We start from the raw sequence: 17,823 nt of genomic DNA on the forward strand, positions 1-17,823 counted from the left end.
ATCTATATGTGGCTAACAAAGTTCTATAAAGCGATCAGAAAGATTTATTTTGTTATCCCTGAACAATCTGATGCAACTGCTGAGACCCCTATCAACCATGAGAATGGTTGGCTCTTGTTCACACCTATTGACAAAGGTGTTCCATCAATAAGAATGGGATCCCCGTTCTTGTGATCGTGGGGGTTCCAGCAGTCGGACATGTGGATAGGGGATAACATTCCAACTGGGTACCCTTCAAAAATTGTCCTGCATGAAAAAAAAAAAAAGTTACTTTTGGTGTGCAACAATGAAAGAAAATGGCTCGGTCATAACAGGCTAAATTAACCATGAAGTGTTTAAACAGTGTCCATATTTCCATTTCATACATCTAATGGTTTGTCTTCTTAGTAACCCAAAAAACTTTCACCCCAGTATCTTAAGGTTTGTGAAACTTTGACCAGAATATATCCTCCCAATATTTCTTCATCATTCATTACTCAATGTTCAGCTATGGCCTTTGTCTGCATAGTTCGGTAAATTTACACCTACTGACACTGCACATAGTGATGACTCTGCATGAAATCCTGTAGGACCTATTCATGTAGAAGTTATGATAAATATTTCTGTAGAAGGCATCTAGGCAAGAGACAAACATAAATGGTGAGTTTTATGACTAAGACAAATTATACAACTATTAAACCATCCTGTACAGTTCAGGACTGCTGTTCTAGGACATCTGACTACTAACACCCCTAGAGATTACAAGAACTTAGGTCCTTAAAGGTGTTATCCACCCCAGCCGGGCCTTCAGTAAATTTTAAAACCCGGATAACCTCTTTAATTGCCCCAATTGAATTTGCAGTGTTGTGTATGGCTGACCACTTATTTATTCACTTCTAGGGCTGATAAATGACGATATCTGATATTGAATGGAGCAATGGTCACACTTGTGTACCATCTGCCCCTTTGACACGGGGCAATCAGGAGCCTTAGGTCTTGTATATGCATGTTCCCTTCTTATCGTGCCTAAAGAGTGAAGTACATATTCCACCACACTGCACAAATATGTCTCAGGTTCTTGTAAAGGAACAACACTAACATTACACCAGTTCAGAAGTTTAGCTTCTACTGGATGTGAGTGGTTGCGGTCAAGTGCAACCAATCTAAGTTGGAAATGCTATTTTTGGGAGCACTGCCACACAAGTACAATAATATCTGGACAGATTTTATGTTATATTTGTAGATGAAAATAAAAAAAATGTAGGAAAAAAATGTAGGTTATAAAAGATGAATTAGAAAAAAAAATGAAGGAAAAAATTTTTGGATCAAATTGCATAAGCCAATAACCACTTCACAGTGACCTCATTTTAGTGGGTCTCTATGCTAGTGGGTGTGGTATTTCTCATTTGTTAACTTATTTACTGGCACCATTTTCTCTGTCCAATTTGGCCCAGGTTTTTAAAACTTGCAGTGGACTGCAAATAAATTGGCCACCTAGTTGCTCTCAGTCAGTTTCTGAGATCACATGGAATGTTCACACAATGCAGTAATGCATGGCGTCCAGTTTTTGTGAAACGCACTGTTGTGGAGAACTGCAGGTCGTGCGTTCCTGTTGGTGCCATGTTTAGCAATGTTGGATGCCAAAAGATACTACACATAATAGTGTAGGGATCCACTAGAACAAGCTCACTCTGAAGACGTCAGAGGGCTTATGCCATTCAATCACAATGAAGCTAAGAAATTGAGTTTGACTTGTTAACTTATCCTAGCAGCAATAGATCATTCTCTAATGTGTGGATGTGTGGCCCAGATCTTTCTCTCTCTTTGAGAAAGTATGTACCTCTGAATCAGAACAACAAAAAGTAATAAACAAATAATCTGTATTTATAAAAAGAAACCCCACTGCAAGACAACAGCACGTTTTCCCCAAAAAAGAATTCATACTATGCAAAATGAGTAGATTAAAAAAACCACATGTACAGCAGGGGTATACAGTTCACAATTTTCTTGCTAGGTAATGTTGCTCATTTGTTCCAGTCTCAATGGGATCCCTTTCAGGTCACAGGTAAGGGGGCCAGTAAGACTGCAAGAGCCGGAGACACATGTTCTTCTATTAGCCCAAGGGGCTTATGAATTACATTGTTGATAACCTAAACCTTAACTTAATTTGACAGTTAACAGTTACTAAAGACGTAAACAAGCAACAAGGCCTAAAGACAATTACATAATATATGTAATTCTTGATAATATGGACTTTGTATCCACTTGTCCCATTGAAGTTGGAATATTTTTATTTTGTTTGTTTGGATAGCTATAGCTTTTTCATACCCACAAATCCTGTTCACTTTGTTGATAACGAATTGTGGCCCACTGGGTCGTGTACCTTGTATGTTATTATCTTTGTTATTATATGAAAATTCAATAAAAAAATTTAAAAAAAACCACATGTACAAACAAGTAGAATAATTTTTTTAATTATTATTTACAATGTTCTAAACCCTACTGTTGATAGCAGACAGAAAGCTTACAGGAACCTCAAAATGACATAATAAAAACTGAATATATGAATTTATTTTTCATTCCCAAAAAATTAAAGGGGTGCTGATTACCAAAGACAAATTAAGACAAAAAGGTAGCAAAAAAACTTGTGTAAACTGGTTGTGAGGCCTCTGGCTTGTTTCACATTATGTGGACTATTGATCTTACATATTCTCTTTTTATCCTTTTAGCAGCAAATGTTGGAATGTCTAAAGAGACAAAATTCTCACACATACAATATGTATTTGCGAGGCAGTCATACCGGTTTGAACAAATAAGGGCGACATTCCCCACAAATGTGTAGGTGAACTTATCATATTAATTACTACCTGCCAATTTATGTCAAAAGTCAGAGAAAAAACAGAAAAACAGAAGTTGGTAAATTTTGTTACTAAAATTTGCAATCATTTTTAATATTCTGGAGGGTTCACCTATTTCTTGATGCTGGGGTTTCACCCAAAAAACCTTTTTTGTTTAAAAGGATTGTATCAGCTACATTACTATCTTGTAATCCCTGTTAATGTTCTGATAGGAGATACTTTTATTCTATTCTCTCCATAGTATTATGGGGCTGCCACGTTCCCTAAGATTGCAGCAGCAAACAGAGAGCTGATTTGCAGCAGCAGGGTAGATCATCAACGCAATGCGGTTATTTTTCTTGAGAACTATATGGGGATGTTTCGAGAAGTGCTCTGTGACCTGTGCAAGGAGGGGATTAGTGAGCTGTATCTGTCATCTATATTTAGATGATCCCTGTCATAGTAATTTTACTGGGTAAGGTGTCACTATTTGCAGGACCAGATGATGTTTTCACAGGGACCTGTATGACCTGTTGATCACTTTTTATTAAAATTTTTACGGGTGGCAAAAATCTTAAAGGGAACCAGTCACCTATTTATGATATACTCTCCTCCCACCTTCCACTGTCTGCTGTCCCAAAAGAGGAGGGAGGCAGTCACAAGTGCTTCGGTTGGGGGAGCCAGAGCCCTGGACAGACTTGTGCTTCATTTAAATAAAGTTAAATTTAATTAGATAAAATACTGCACAAACACTTCTAATAAACATATACCGGTGTCCACACTGCAGAGGGCTACCTAGAAGTGTGAATGGTTAATAAAGAATATGACAGTAGGCTGGTGGCTTGTGAATCCTCCACTGTGCTCAGCTACAATGTTGTTGGTATATCACTAGGGTCTCTCTCCTCTACAACTTCCAGGGTGCTGAGCCAGTGATGAGGGGGCCACACTGTTGTTAGATGATGATGGTGGTAGTAGTTTCCCCCAAGGACCTCTCTGTATATACTGTTCCTGCCCTGATGGTATTGGAGGGGGCCCTAGATGTGCTGGTGCTGTGTATTGCAGCAGGGACACAAAGAAAGAAAGATAGATGGAGGTAGTGTGGTAAACCAGATGACTTACATTGCATTCATTATTACAATTTAGTATTTCCCTCTGGGTCATTACACAGGGACTTGGATGTTTCCATGAAAATTGGAACCTGTCATTAGGTGAAAATGTTAAATCCTGTTTGCAGGTTCCCTTTAACTATACTCCCCCATACGATTACTGGGTTTATAAGTGGTTATATTATAGGCACTATGGGGGTTATTTATAATACGATATGATAGCCCCGTCGCTGCTCTTGCGTAGCTCGATCTGACGGGGTCCTGCGCAGTGTTTCTCTCTACACCAGGATTCATATGTGTCAAATGTTGCTTGCAAAAAGGACTTCCTACAAAGACGTTCAGTAATGTGGCTTTTTTAGAGATAAGCAGCTCTGTAGAATCATCCATCAACATGTTTTGACATTAGATTTTGATGTAATATACAGATAGGTCAACAGTAAAAGATGAAGTGCGATACCAAACTGGATAGACAGGCAGTCATCCGGATGTATATATGTGGTCAGTTTAAAAGGACCATCTACCACCAGGATGAAGGGTTGTACGCTGAGATATTGGTTTGTGCCCCTTCTGTCAGAATTTGCTCTTCCCTTAGCTTCTTATGCCCTGGCTTTTAAAATTATGCAAGTGAGCCTTCAGGCTCATTTGCAACATTTTTATATTCAATACGGTTTATTTAGTTGAAAAGTGTTAGCATACAGTTCAAGAAACAATGTAAAACATTTTTGGTAAAAATGACAGTATGCATCATAACAGCAGTGGGACACGCAGGTCCCAATAACGACAAATGTGGATCGGGAGCCTCCGCACGCCGCAAACATACTGCAGCGGGGTGGTAACACGCCAAACCTACACAGAAAAAACTGACTCCATAGACCAATTATGACAAACGATGAATAAGAATAAAAGTGCAACTATAGAGTCAGAAGTAATACGTGTTAATATGTTCATGACATTTAATGCAGGACCGGCTACACAGTCCTCATTGAACTAATAATAAGGGTAGGGGAACTAAGAGTAAAGGGAAAGGAAGCTAAGTGGGGGGGGGGGGGGAAGGGGGAAACAGGGGGAACCCGAAAGGGGTCAAGAGTAGGGAAGACAACATGATGGAATAGGGGCACAGTAGACTCGCAGACGGCTCAGGCGAATAGAGCTACATACTCTGATGTGCCTTTAAACAGGAACCATGGTTGCCAGATTCTAGTGAATTTCTCCATGGTTTGATTTACCTCTGCCGAAAGCTCCTCCATGCGACAGATATTAGAGAACTCATGAATCCACTCGAGGAAGGGAGGGGGGGGGGGGATCTCCAATGGCGGGGGATGACTGTGCGAGCAGCTGTGAGGAAAAACCTCAATAGGCCCTTTTTCTGTGACCCTATTGTACCCGGGAGGATGGACAGAAGGCCAATCTGAGCTCGGGCCTCTACTGAGCAGCCTGTGACCTTTTTGTAGGTAGCAAACACTCTGTCCCAGAAAGGTTTGAGAGCAGCACAATCCCACCAGACATGCAACATTGTTCCTCTGGAGTCATGACACCGCCAACACCTGTCAGACACTGTAGGGTAAAATTTGTGTAGGGCTGTTGGAACCCGGTACCATCTTGTCAAAATTTTGTAATTTTTCTCCTGTGCGGAACATGCAGAAGATAATTTGTGGGTAAAGATAAATATTTTCTCTTTTTCCCGTGGCCCAAACTCAACGCCCAGCTCCTGCTCCCAACTCTCTACAAATGCCGGGTCTCCTGGATGTAACTCGTCCTTTAAGATAGCGTAAATTTGAGAAATAATAGGTGGAGTGGAGGATTTGAGCATTTCCTCAAATGCAGTCAGATTAGCCCCAAAAGTTGCCTTATCTCCCTGTCTGCGTATGAAGGATTGTAGTTGGGAATATTCCAACCAAGAAAGCTGAGTGTCAGGGACTTGGGCACTTAGATCGTTAAAGGAGGGTAGGGATCCGTCCTTGAGGACCAAATGCATGCGTGGGTCATCAGATAGACGCCATATCAAAAACGAATCTCTACCCAGACCTGGGGGAAACATTGGATTCTTGAACAACGGAGTTAGGGGCCCTAAAGGGCGGGATAGAAGACCCCGGCGGAGTAACCTTTTCCATAGCACCAATGCGGCCCGAGCATGAGGTGTGTAACCCACTAATGATTGTGTCATATCCCCCTGAATCCAAGGCACAGTTTTCAGGGGTAGGGGTGTAATATTCTGTTCTAAGAGTACCCATTGTTTAGAGGTAGAGTTATACGTCCAGTCCACAAAGCGCATTACTACAGTCGCCCAGTGATAAACCTGTAGGTCAGGTAATCCTGCCCCCCCGGAAGACTTGGGTCGGGTTAAGATTTTCCATCCCACCCTAGGTCTTGAGGACCCCCACACAAAACGTAGCATCGCTGATCGAAGTTTTTTAAAGAAAAGAGGAGGGGGGAGGAGAGGTATTCCCTGAAAAAGATATAAAAATCGCGGCAGCACGTCCATCTTAAGGACGTTAATGCGTCAGGAGAGCCGTTTTTTATCATATGTGGAAAGGTCCACCAGCGTGCGCTCAAGCAATGGGGTATAATTAAGAGAATAAAGTAAACTCAAATCTGCCGGGATGCGTAGGCCCAAGTATTTAATGGAGTCTGTACGCCACTGAAATGGAAAGTGTGCCATAGTATGTAAAACCTCCGTCTGAGGTAGAGAAATGTTCAAAGCTTCGGATTTCGTATAATTAATCTTAAAATTACTAACAACACTATACCGCTCAAACTCTTGGAGTAAGGATGGTAGCGTAATCTGAGGCTGAGAAACATACACCAAAAGGTCGTCAGCATTTAATGCTATCTTACAATGCATGTCTCCTACTCTCACCCCGTGTATATTCGGGTTTTTTCTTATCGCCACAGCCAGGTGTTCCATGACGATGGCGTACAGCAAGGGAGACAGCGGGCAACCCTGCCGCGTCCCATTATGGATATGTAGGGGGGAAGACAAGGCACCATTTATCCTGACCTGCGCCGAAGGTTTAGAATATAAAGCCGCAATCTTACTCACAAACCCCTCACCCATTCCCAGCTGCTTAAGGGCAGTCTGCATGAACCCCCAATGCACCCTATCGAACGCCTTTTCGGCGTCGATAGATAGCAGAGAGAATGGCGTTTTGGATGTTTTAGCATGGGAAATCAAGTGTACTGTTTTATTAAGGTTGTCCCGAGCCTCACGACCGGGGACAAATCCTACCTGGCCGCCATGTATCACAGAGGGAAGGAGCGGACCCAGTCTGTTCGCTAAGATCTTTGAGTATAACTTTATGTCTACATTAATTAGCGATATTGGCCTGTAGCTACCTGGTGTCGCAGGGTCCTTACCAGGCTTCGGTATAACACTAATTGTGGCCGCTAAGGATTGGGGGGCAAAAGGGACATCATTGGTGACGGCATTAAATACTTTTGTGAGAAAGGGAGTCAATATTTCCCGTGCAAACTTGTAAAAAGCGGGTTTGAACCCATCAGGACCAGGGCTCTTTCCTACTGGGGTCTCTTTCATAGCGTGATGTATCTCGCTTTCGCTTAATGGTTGTTCAAGGAATTCAATTGTGTCCCCTGAAAGTGCCGGTAGCACAGTGTTACTAATATAAGCATTTATTCTCTCCTTTTGCTGATGTTCCTCCATGTCTGCAAACCGAGTGCGGATGTTATACAAGTCAGCATAGTATGAACGGAATACATCTAGAATCTCAAGAGGGTTATGTGTAAGGGTCCCCCCCCGTGTTTGAATTTTGGGGATAAAAGTTGCCATACTACGTGGGTGCAAAAGTCGGGCCAGAGAACGGCCACATTTATCAGCATGGTCATAAAGGTATCTGGAGAACTGTGCCCTGTGCTGTAAGTGTGTCTGGTCAAGTAACGACCTTAAGCTCTCACGCTTCTCTGTGAGTGTGGCTAACACTTCATGATCTAACGTGTCCTTATGTCGCAGTTCTAATTCGCTAATGGCGTGCAATAGTGCAGTGATTTTAGCCGCCTTCTCCCTTTTCAACCTGACGCCATGTCGAATAAAAACTCCCCTGATCTCTCCCTTGAGGGTTTCCCACACTAGGGGGAGAGGGGTGGAGCCATCAGAGTGCTCTTGCAAAAAGCGCTCTGCAGAGGTCTGCAACTCTGCCGCACATAAGGGATCTTTTAGGAGATTGTCATTAAGCCTCCATGCCCATTGCCTGCGTAAAGAGCCTGGGGGTGAAAATGTTATAAAAACCGGGGCATGGTCTGAAAGGACCATATTCCCAATCGTGGCGGTGGGATGCCATCCCAACAGTTTGTGGCTCACCCAAAAGGCATCTATTCTGCTATAAGTTTGGTGGGCAGGCGAAAAATAAGAGTAGTCCCTACCCGACGGATGGAGTACCCTCCAGATATCTGTTAAACGCAGGGCGTGTAAGTCCCGATGCAGGAGCCGCATTAAGCGCGCGGAGGTAGCAACGTTACCTGAGGTGCTATCAATCTGAGGATTCATTGTAAAATTGAGATCTCCCCCTATGATGAGCATGCCCTCCGCAAACTCCGTCAGAGCTCTCAGAATAGTTCGCAAGCAGGAATCGGGCGTGAGTTGGGCAGATACCAATTAGCAATTGTATACACAGTGGTATTAATTCTCAATTTAAGGAACAAGTACCTCCCCAGGGGATCCATTTTAGTGTCTAGGACAGAGTGTTGCAGTGATCTGTGTATTCCTATGGAGACCCCCTTTGAGCGTGAATCGGGATTGGTGCTGTGGAACCATATAGTGTAAAGGCGGTCCCGTAAGACCGGCACGTGTCCTGTTTTAAAGTGTGTTTCCTGAAGGAGGAGGATTTGCACTTTCTGTTTATGCATCCCATAAGTAATCTGGGATCTTTTTTGCGGGATGTTAAAGCCCCTTACATTAAAGGATCCCAGTTTAAGGGTTGCCATGATACCAAACCCTCCAAAGCGAGAGGTAGTACCAGAGGACAGGGTAACCTAAGACAGTGGACAGAAACACGAAGGGAAATCACGAGGGGAAGGTTAGGCAAGGGATAACTACACAAAGGAAGGGTAGGAATTAGTGCGCTTAAAATAAAACGGTAAATAAATCTGAGCCCCCGCTCAGAACAGTGGGGTATATACTTTTAAAGCTGCAAACAGACCAGCTGAGCGCAGCACCCCTGAGGAACGTAGAATTGCCAGGGAAGGTGCCCCTGGGTCCCCGGGGAGATCCAACCCAGACACATATAAATCTTTAACCTGATATAAACCTGCTCTTAACCCGAAATCCCACTAAAATGGGGAACGATCACAATATACAATATAATGTTGAACTAACTCACAACGTCCAATTCCAGAAGATGACATCTAGTCGACCTGTTTGTCGAGGAATAGGAGATGCAGGCGGGTGCTTATCCTGGATGCTGCAAATCTGGAGCAATCTGACCCTGGCGTGGATCAGGAGCTGCTCGTTGTGGGCGCTCAGGTGCTGCCTGCTCTGGGTTGCGATGGTCGAAGGAGCGTCTCCGTTGTCTGCGACGGGGATGCCTTTGAGGTCTTGGAGGTGGCCCTCCTGCAGCTTCCGCTAGAAAGGAAGGCCATTCCGGTAGGGTAACCGGAGAGAGGCCAAGTGATTCTGTAAATGCACTCAAATCACCAGGGTGTCGCAGGATGTGCAACCGACCGTTGTGGCGCACTTGAAGTTTAAATGGGAACCCCCAGGAGTACTGGAGGTCTTTTCGTTTGAGAGCTTCTAGTAGAGGACGCAATGCCTTGCGCTTCAGCAGGGTCAGTCTGGAGAGATCCGGAAGGAGTTGTACTTGGTAGCCCTTGAATCTAACGTCTCCTATGTTTCTGGCACTATTCATAATTGCCTCCTTGATCTGGAACCGATGTACTCTACATATTATGTCCCGTGACCTACTCGAGTCTGGAGGTTTGGGACCCAAGGACCTATGAGCACGGTCAAGTTCCAGAGGGGTATCAGCAGGGACATCCAAAATTATATTGAAGAGCTCTTGAATTGTCGAGTGTATGGCAGAAGTTTCTACAGATTCAGGGACGCCCCGAACTCTAATGTTGTTCCTCCTACCCCTATTTTCTAAATCATCCAGGTGGTCAGATAGGGCTCGTAACTGAGAAGATTGCGAGGCCAACTGTGAGGAGTGAACGGCTAACTGTTCATGAACAGAACGTTGAGAGGCCTCCACTGTTGACACCCTTCCCTCCACTTGATGTACTTCGTCCCTGAGAGCAGACATTTCAGACCGGTAAGATTGTTCCAATCTAGAGATATAAGACTCCATATCATCCCTGGTAGGGATAGTGCGAATATGCGCCCGCAATGCTCTTAGGTCAGATAACACTTCACCATCTAGAGAAGTTTTAGCATAATACATGTGCGCTGATGATGTCTGATGCAATATATCTTCAACATATTCAGCCTGTCGTTCCGGAACAGGAGTGGGGTGCATCCCCTGTGACGAGGGGCCATGACGGCCTAACTGTGGGTGCCCAAGGGCCAGCTGCTGAGTTGTCCACACGGGTGCATGGGGGTTAAGCCCCTGGGGTGTTGTGAGCCATAGTGCTTGAGAAAGCTCATCCACAGGGGGTGATGCAGAGCCCATAGAGGACCCCCAATGAGGAGATGCAGCTAGTGACCTACTGGGTGAGGCCGGGGGTGCGGTTGCCCCTGCAGGGCCTGGACCTACCATGCCCCATGCTGATGGTGTGTGGGAGGTAGATGTGGACGGTAGGGCTTCCCCTGCCTGGGGAGACATAGTGTCCCGGGGTAACTGCTGCTGTGGGCTACCTCCCAGCCCTTCCCGCTGTGTAGGCACGTCTCTGGCCTTACCTTCACTCCGGGCCGCCATCTTAGCCCTCGGAGCATCTGGCAGCCGTTCAGGGGCTTGCAGCGCGGCAGCGCCGCTGATGTTCCCGCTGCACCGGGGATCGATGTCTTCACCGGCCCCCGTCGCCACCTTCTTAGGCAGCATGTGCACTTGCTGCATCTTCGGGGACTGCGGCGCGCCAGCTCCGCTGCCTGTCCCACAATGCTGTGGGTCTCTGCACCCACCGGATCTCGCCGCCGCCATCTTGAGTCCCGGAGAGGAGGCCGGCGTCATCGGCTGTGGTCCCCGTTCCGTATTCGGGGAGTCCTGAATCGCTCCACCGGGGGAGGCAGCAGAAGGAGTGGGAGACATGTTCGGCCCCGAAGACCTCGGAGGAGGTGTCAGGTCGATGAGGTCCGCCATGACAGGCGCGTCCGCTCCGGTCTTCCCTGCGGCCCGACCGGTCATATAGGAAGCGATGTGCCTCGTCGAGGAGCGGGTGTCGTGGCAGTGGCCCCTGCTCCTTTCTTCTTCTTTGCACCCATACAGGTGAGGATTTCGGGTACTTTTAATGGGTATCTGGGCTAGTTCCCCGGGTCCAGCGCGGGAGCTCACAAGGAAAGCAGCCTCACACTTCCATGGCCAAACCACGCCCCATTTGCAACATTTTTAAAGCCTTTTTTTCTCCCTTCAAAGTTGATTTTCTGGATGTTGCCCCCACACTGTACCATAAAAGAAATACGGTTTGACAGGTTCAAGCAGCAGCATTTTTATTTAGTAAATTAAATCCCCTATGGATTGTGAAGCGCTACGTAATATGATGGCTCTATATCAGTGGTTCTCAACCTTTGTAAGTTTTCCTGATGGTAGAGGTGTCCTACTAAGACAGGGGTCAGGAACCTTTTTGGCTGAGAGAGCCATGAACTCCACATATTTTAAAAAGGTATACCGTAAGAGCCGTACAATATGCACATGCCCCCAAGTAGATAGGTAGTCCCAGTGTCACGGGTGCCCCTGCAATCTACTTCTCAGATCGCAGGCACACCCATGCCCCTGTATGTGGTGGTGCCCCTTTCCGAGCTCACTCACCTCTCTACTTTCCTGCTCCTGTCCCACGTGGCCAGCACTGATTGGCACAACCCACTTCCCGGGTTCCTATAAAGACCGGTGGCTCCCAGCATTCCCCCCCCCACACACACACACACAATCTTAGTGCTTCATGCCTATGAGGAAGCTTTCCAAAGTGTTTCTTTCCCAAGTGTTGACCTCCCCTTGTGACCCCGGACCTGTTCCTGATTCTGCTCCTTCACTGCCAGCCCTGACCTCTTGCTCCGTCCCCAACCTCGCACCATTGCCGCCTGACTTGACAGTCTACCTGTTCCTGACCAAGAGACTGCCTAGTGATCCTGTACCTTGACCGTCAACATGGACAAGTCGTGCCTGTGGAACGACCTGCTGGTACCACGCTGCAGCAAGACCATCCTGCTTTGCGGCTGGCTCTGGTGAAGACCGGGTGCCACTTAGATTCCAGTCCCAGGTGTCTGCTTACATCATCGTCCGCTATGGTCCAGGGGGTTCACTAATCCACTCACTACTGGGTCGTACAAAGGATGCAGGCAGCGGTAACATCGCTGCCTGTGTCCTGTGATCAGTCTAAGAGACACACAGCAGCCATCACTATTTATTAAAGATCTGCCTGAGAGCCAGATGCAGCCAACAATTGAGCCATATCTAGCTCCCGAGCCGTAGGTTTCCTACCCCTGTACTAAAAAGTTCCTCAGGAACTATGGTCCACTGGACTTCTTTTATTGTAACTCTATACTCTGCGATTGCAACAATATAGAGTTACAAAAATTATACAAATCTGTCATAGAGTGACTTGATTTCTAAATTATTCACTCCCCCATACGATGGGAATGGTGGGACCTGTCAGTACTTGTATCGTAAAGGAGAGTGAGTAAATTCTAACACAAAGTGCTCTGGGGCACTCTGGTGACGTACCCGGAGCGCCCAAGACCGCTTAGCATAATCTTTACAACTTGCAATAGAGTTATTATAAAAGTAAAATGGATGGTAGATGTCCTTTAACAGATCCAGAGTTCTTCCTACAAGTGTTTGTGTATTGGTATAAGTACGTATGTAACAGGAAATGAGTATTTACATGTTAGGGTGCATTCGTATTAATGTGTGCTCGCTCGGCCATAGTTCAGACAAACCAATGACGGCACATGTCTGGGGCACCGAGGGGCACAGAGGTGTCTATGGGGATGTATATCAGGCCCCAAACTTGAAGCTGGATATACGTTCCCACAACGGCTGTCTGAATGAGGCCTTAGGAACTGAGAAAGAACTAAGAACCATTTCTCCTGGAATTGGAGAAGGAAGTCAATTTTTTTTAATTTTTTTTACCTCTGCAGCAAATATTAGTATTTTTCAGTACTTCGACAACTCCTTTAAAAATTTATTGGGTTAAAAACCCATTTAAACAACTAATTGGCATACAGGTTTGCATTTTGCTCTCTCTACATCAATCATATTCTCATAAAAAAGTGGACCATTATACAAGCTTTTACGTCTTGTGTCACCCCTCACCCTCATAGACTGTAAGCTCTTGTGAGCGGGGCCCTCACTTCTATTGTTCCATACGACTGTTTGTACTCAGTAATGTAATATTATATGTCCCCTAAGATTTGTAAAGCGCTGCGTAATTTGATGGCACTATATTAATAAAGATTATTATTATCATTGAAAATAATTACCGGTACTCTGAACCAAAAAATGTACAGGTAATAACATCAGACCTGTAAGGTTTTTGTATGTTAAGAATGCTGTTGTATGCAAAGGTTCAGATATTGAAGTCTCTTTGGTTCCAAACTAGACATTATGCAAAAATATGATTTTCCTTCTGGCCTTCACTCCCATAGAGATCTCCCAGGAGCATGAACATTTGCATGATCTGTTTGCATCCTCTGTACAGCTTTACAGGTTGTCCAGCAGAGATAAATGCAAAACAAAAGCACTGCTACCTGTTCAGAAGTCATACAGGAACAGAAAACTATCACTGATAAACTAAGGAACCAGCAATTATATACAGTGAAGAGTAATCTTTTATTTGGGATAAGAGAGCAGTGACAGGAGCCTTCTCAAATGGGATGCTCTGTTTAGATAATCTATTGGGAAATAATGAGTACAGAGAGAAACTTATAGATGTCATTCAGTAATGCCAGTGGCAAATTGTAACAAAGGAGCTGCATATAAACAGTAAACTTATATATATATAATAATATTTAAAAAAAAATAAGTAAAAAAAAAGTTTTCAAAAATCTGAAAAAAAAAATTCTCCCACTTGCCCTCAAACAAATTAAAAAAATAGTAAAAAAATGTAAACCTGACAGGTATCACCACATCATAAAATAATCTGTTAAAATAATAAAAACTATTATTCCAGGTGGTGAACCCCATAATGGAAAATGGCGCCTAAATGTCCGAATCCTCACTTTTTCACCAAAATGTCTCCAATAAAAATTTTAATAAAAAGTGATCAAAAGGTTGGACAGTTGTCAAAATCAAATGGAAAAATCAAAAAGATATGGCTTGTTGAAGAAGTGATGTAAAACCTATGAAGATGGGAGGGGAGAGGAGCGCCTTCTGCACCCAGCCATCTTCTTTGGTGCTTTTAGAAACACAATTCAATAACAGTGAAGAGAAGCTACTCTTCAATTCATTTGAAGATAGAACGATCGTCTAGGTCTAAAAAATCTGCGTAACTCCTCTCCCCTGGGCGTGAATTGAGCTTTGAAAATGCAATTTAATAGCACTTTGTAAACGTGATCTGGCTAGCATAGTCCAACTGAGCGGCAAACAGTGCGAAATAAACCTAGCAATACACAATTAAAGATAGTTAAGGGAGTAAATCCAGCAAAAATCAATACATTTAAGGAGTGCAAAGCAGTCAATTAGCTAAACCATTACCCATTTATATAACAAATACGCTGAGTTGGTTTATTTTGCCTTTGCTCTGAGGTTTCCATTAGGGGTAACCTCTGACATACATTTTAAGCAAATTGCATTGATTTGAATAGCCCTTTCCTATTGTGTAGGATATTTCCAGTAAGAGGAATCTCTTAAAGTCAAAGATGGTCTAAGCTAACAAAACAAATTTCTTAAACGTCTCCCAGATACATCAATAGGTGCTTTCCAGCCATTAATAGATATGTATAATGGGACCTACAACATGCATGCTAACATGATGATCACCTATCATGCTTAAAGGTGTGAGCTGTATTTATTATACATTTATGTTATTTATATACACAGGATGAAACACAGTACAGGCAGTCCCCTACTTAAAGGGAACCTACCACCACGATTCTACCTATAAAGGTAGAACGGGTGGTAGGTGGATGTAAGGGACGTGAGGAGAGCTCTTTTCAGAGCTAATCCTCACTTCCCCGCTAACTCCCTTAAAGGGGTTGTGTCACCATTGCACATTGCTGTAATTGGGTCCAATGCATTGTTAAAAGTACTTTCACCATTTACACTTATTACAAAATCTGCAGGCTTACTGAGATAACTCCTTTTGTCCTGGTTGCTGGCGCCCCCCGGTGGTAGCTGTGTCCCGTCCTGAGCAACAGCTGATCTGGCCGAGTCTGTGCACAGGGAGTCAGTCAGCTGTTCTCCACTACAGATCACTCCACGGGCTCACAGCTCCTCTGCACACTGAGAGATCACCTGACACACTGCAGCCAATGGGAGGTGAGAGAGGAGGAGGGGCAGAGATTGTGCTGTGATGGCCACTGCTCACCAGCTACACAGGAGCCTACAGCAGCAGATACAAGGTAACTGCAGCCAGACATGTCTGCTCAGAGGAGTCCTCCCCTAACATGGATCATAGCAATGTAGCAGCCCTCTCCTCCCTCCACCATTAGTCAGGTCACACAGGAGGCTGCAGAGATAACACAAGTAACAGGCTGAGCTATGACCTCTCCTGGTGCAGTCCTCCTCCTGTACTCTCCTCCATGCACTGTCCCTCCATGTTACCCTGCTGTCCTGCAAAGGGGCCCCTGTCCCTGACTAGCAGGGAAGTCGCTAAACATCAGCAACATGTGAGAAGCTGTCACCTATCACCTGTCATCTATCTATCTCCTATCTCTCTATCTCCTATCTATCTATCTCCTATCTATCTCCTATCTATCTATCTCTCTCCTATCTATCTCCTATCTATCTATCTCCTATCTATCTCCTATCTATCTATCTATCTATCTATCTCCTATCTATCTATCTATCTTCTATCTATCTATCTATCTCCTATCTATCTATCTCTCTCCTATCTATCTCTCTATCTATCTATCTCTCTATCTATCTCCTATCTATCTATCTCCTATCTATCTATCTATCTCTCTATCTCCTATCTATCTATCAATCAATCACATATCCATCTATCAATCAATCACATATCCATCTATCTATCTATCTATCACATATCCATCTATCTATCACATATCTATCTATCTATCTATCACATATCTATCTATCTATCTATCTATCTATCTATCTATCTATCTATCACATATCTATCACATATCTATCACATATCTATCTATCTCCTATCTATCTATCTATCTATCTATCTATCATCTATCTATCACATATCTATCTATCTATCACATATCTATCTATCTCCTATCTATCTCCTATATATCTGTCTATCTATCTATCACATATCTATCTATCACATATCTATCTATCTAGTGATTTGGTTGCAATTCCTTACAAAATACACAGAAAGAGATTCAATCAACATGCAAAAATACAAAAGTTTATTAGTAAAAGTCATAAAAACAACTATTGCACCTAATTTTGTACAATCAATGCATACAAGAAGAGCAAAACAATGTATTCTCACAGCATCATGGTCGGTCAGACGGACAGTAAAGTGTAAATATGTCGGAGGTCTAGAAAAATGCAGGGACGGCAAACTCCATGCGTATCCTCACTTCAAACTGACTTCCTCAGGGGTAAGTGTCACTTTGGAGTGACGATACACGTGGGGTTTGCCTCCCCTGCAACCACCTAGACTTCCGCCATGCATGTCAGCCTGACCGACCATGATGCTGTGAGAATACATAGTGCATGTGTACTATGTGCAGTGACCTGTGTAGTGTGCAGGGGGCGCCAGATTCAGGATTTCTGGCGCACGTTCTTCATGAATCTGGTGCCCCCTGCACTGCTTTGACAGACTGCACCAACTTTTTTTGGTGCACTTTTAACATGGGGCGTATGACACATTTCAATTGGACTTCTATTGGATCAGTAAATGCAGGGACTATTTGAGCACAGCAGGTGGAAGGAGACTCTGAAGGCTGAGCGCTCTGTAGCACTGAGTTGTGCAATAACTGCCGCTGTCAGTGCTGTGCATGTGCCTGGCCCCTCCCACATCTGCTTCTGTGTGGAGCAGAATAGAGGCTGAACAAGCATCATAATAACAAATAGAAAGGAATCTTTACTTCCAGGTAACCATTACAAATAGATTTTTGAAATATTTTAACCTCTTTGACAGCTTTTTGTAGTCAATTGTTTTGTGGCATAACCCCTTTAATATGTAAATTTAGTTATGCGGCTACTGGGGCGTGGAGTAGCCGGGCACGAGGCTACACTGCGCGGCTACTCCACGCCCCAGTAGCAACGTTACTCCTCCTACCCTGTTATGTGCGTCACGCAGCGTCCGACAAGCCGGAGTTCTGCGCATGCGCAGTAGCTCTGGCTTCGGAGCTGCGGCTGCTCAGCCGCGGGCCTGCCTTCTGCGCATGTGCAGAACGCCAGCATGTCGGACGAGGGCGCACAGCTACGAGGAGCTGCACGCCGCACACAACAGGGTAGGAGGAGTAACATGGCTACTGGGGCGTGGAGTAGCCGCACTGTGTAGCCTCGTACTCCACGCCCCAGTAGCCGCATAACTAAATTTACATATTAAGGGAATAAAGTTTATTAAAAGTTAGCGGGGACGTGAGGATTAGCTCTAAAAAGAGTCCCTTACATCCACCTACCATCCGATCTACCTTTATAGGTAGAATCGTGGTGGTA

This window comes from Engystomops pustulosus, chromosome 11 (assembly GCF_040894005.1).
Source record: "Engystomops pustulosus chromosome 11, aEngPut4.maternal, whole genome shotgun sequence".
Classification (NCBI taxonomy): Eukaryota; Metazoa; Chordata; class Amphibia; order Anura; family Leptodactylidae; genus Engystomops; species Engystomops pustulosus.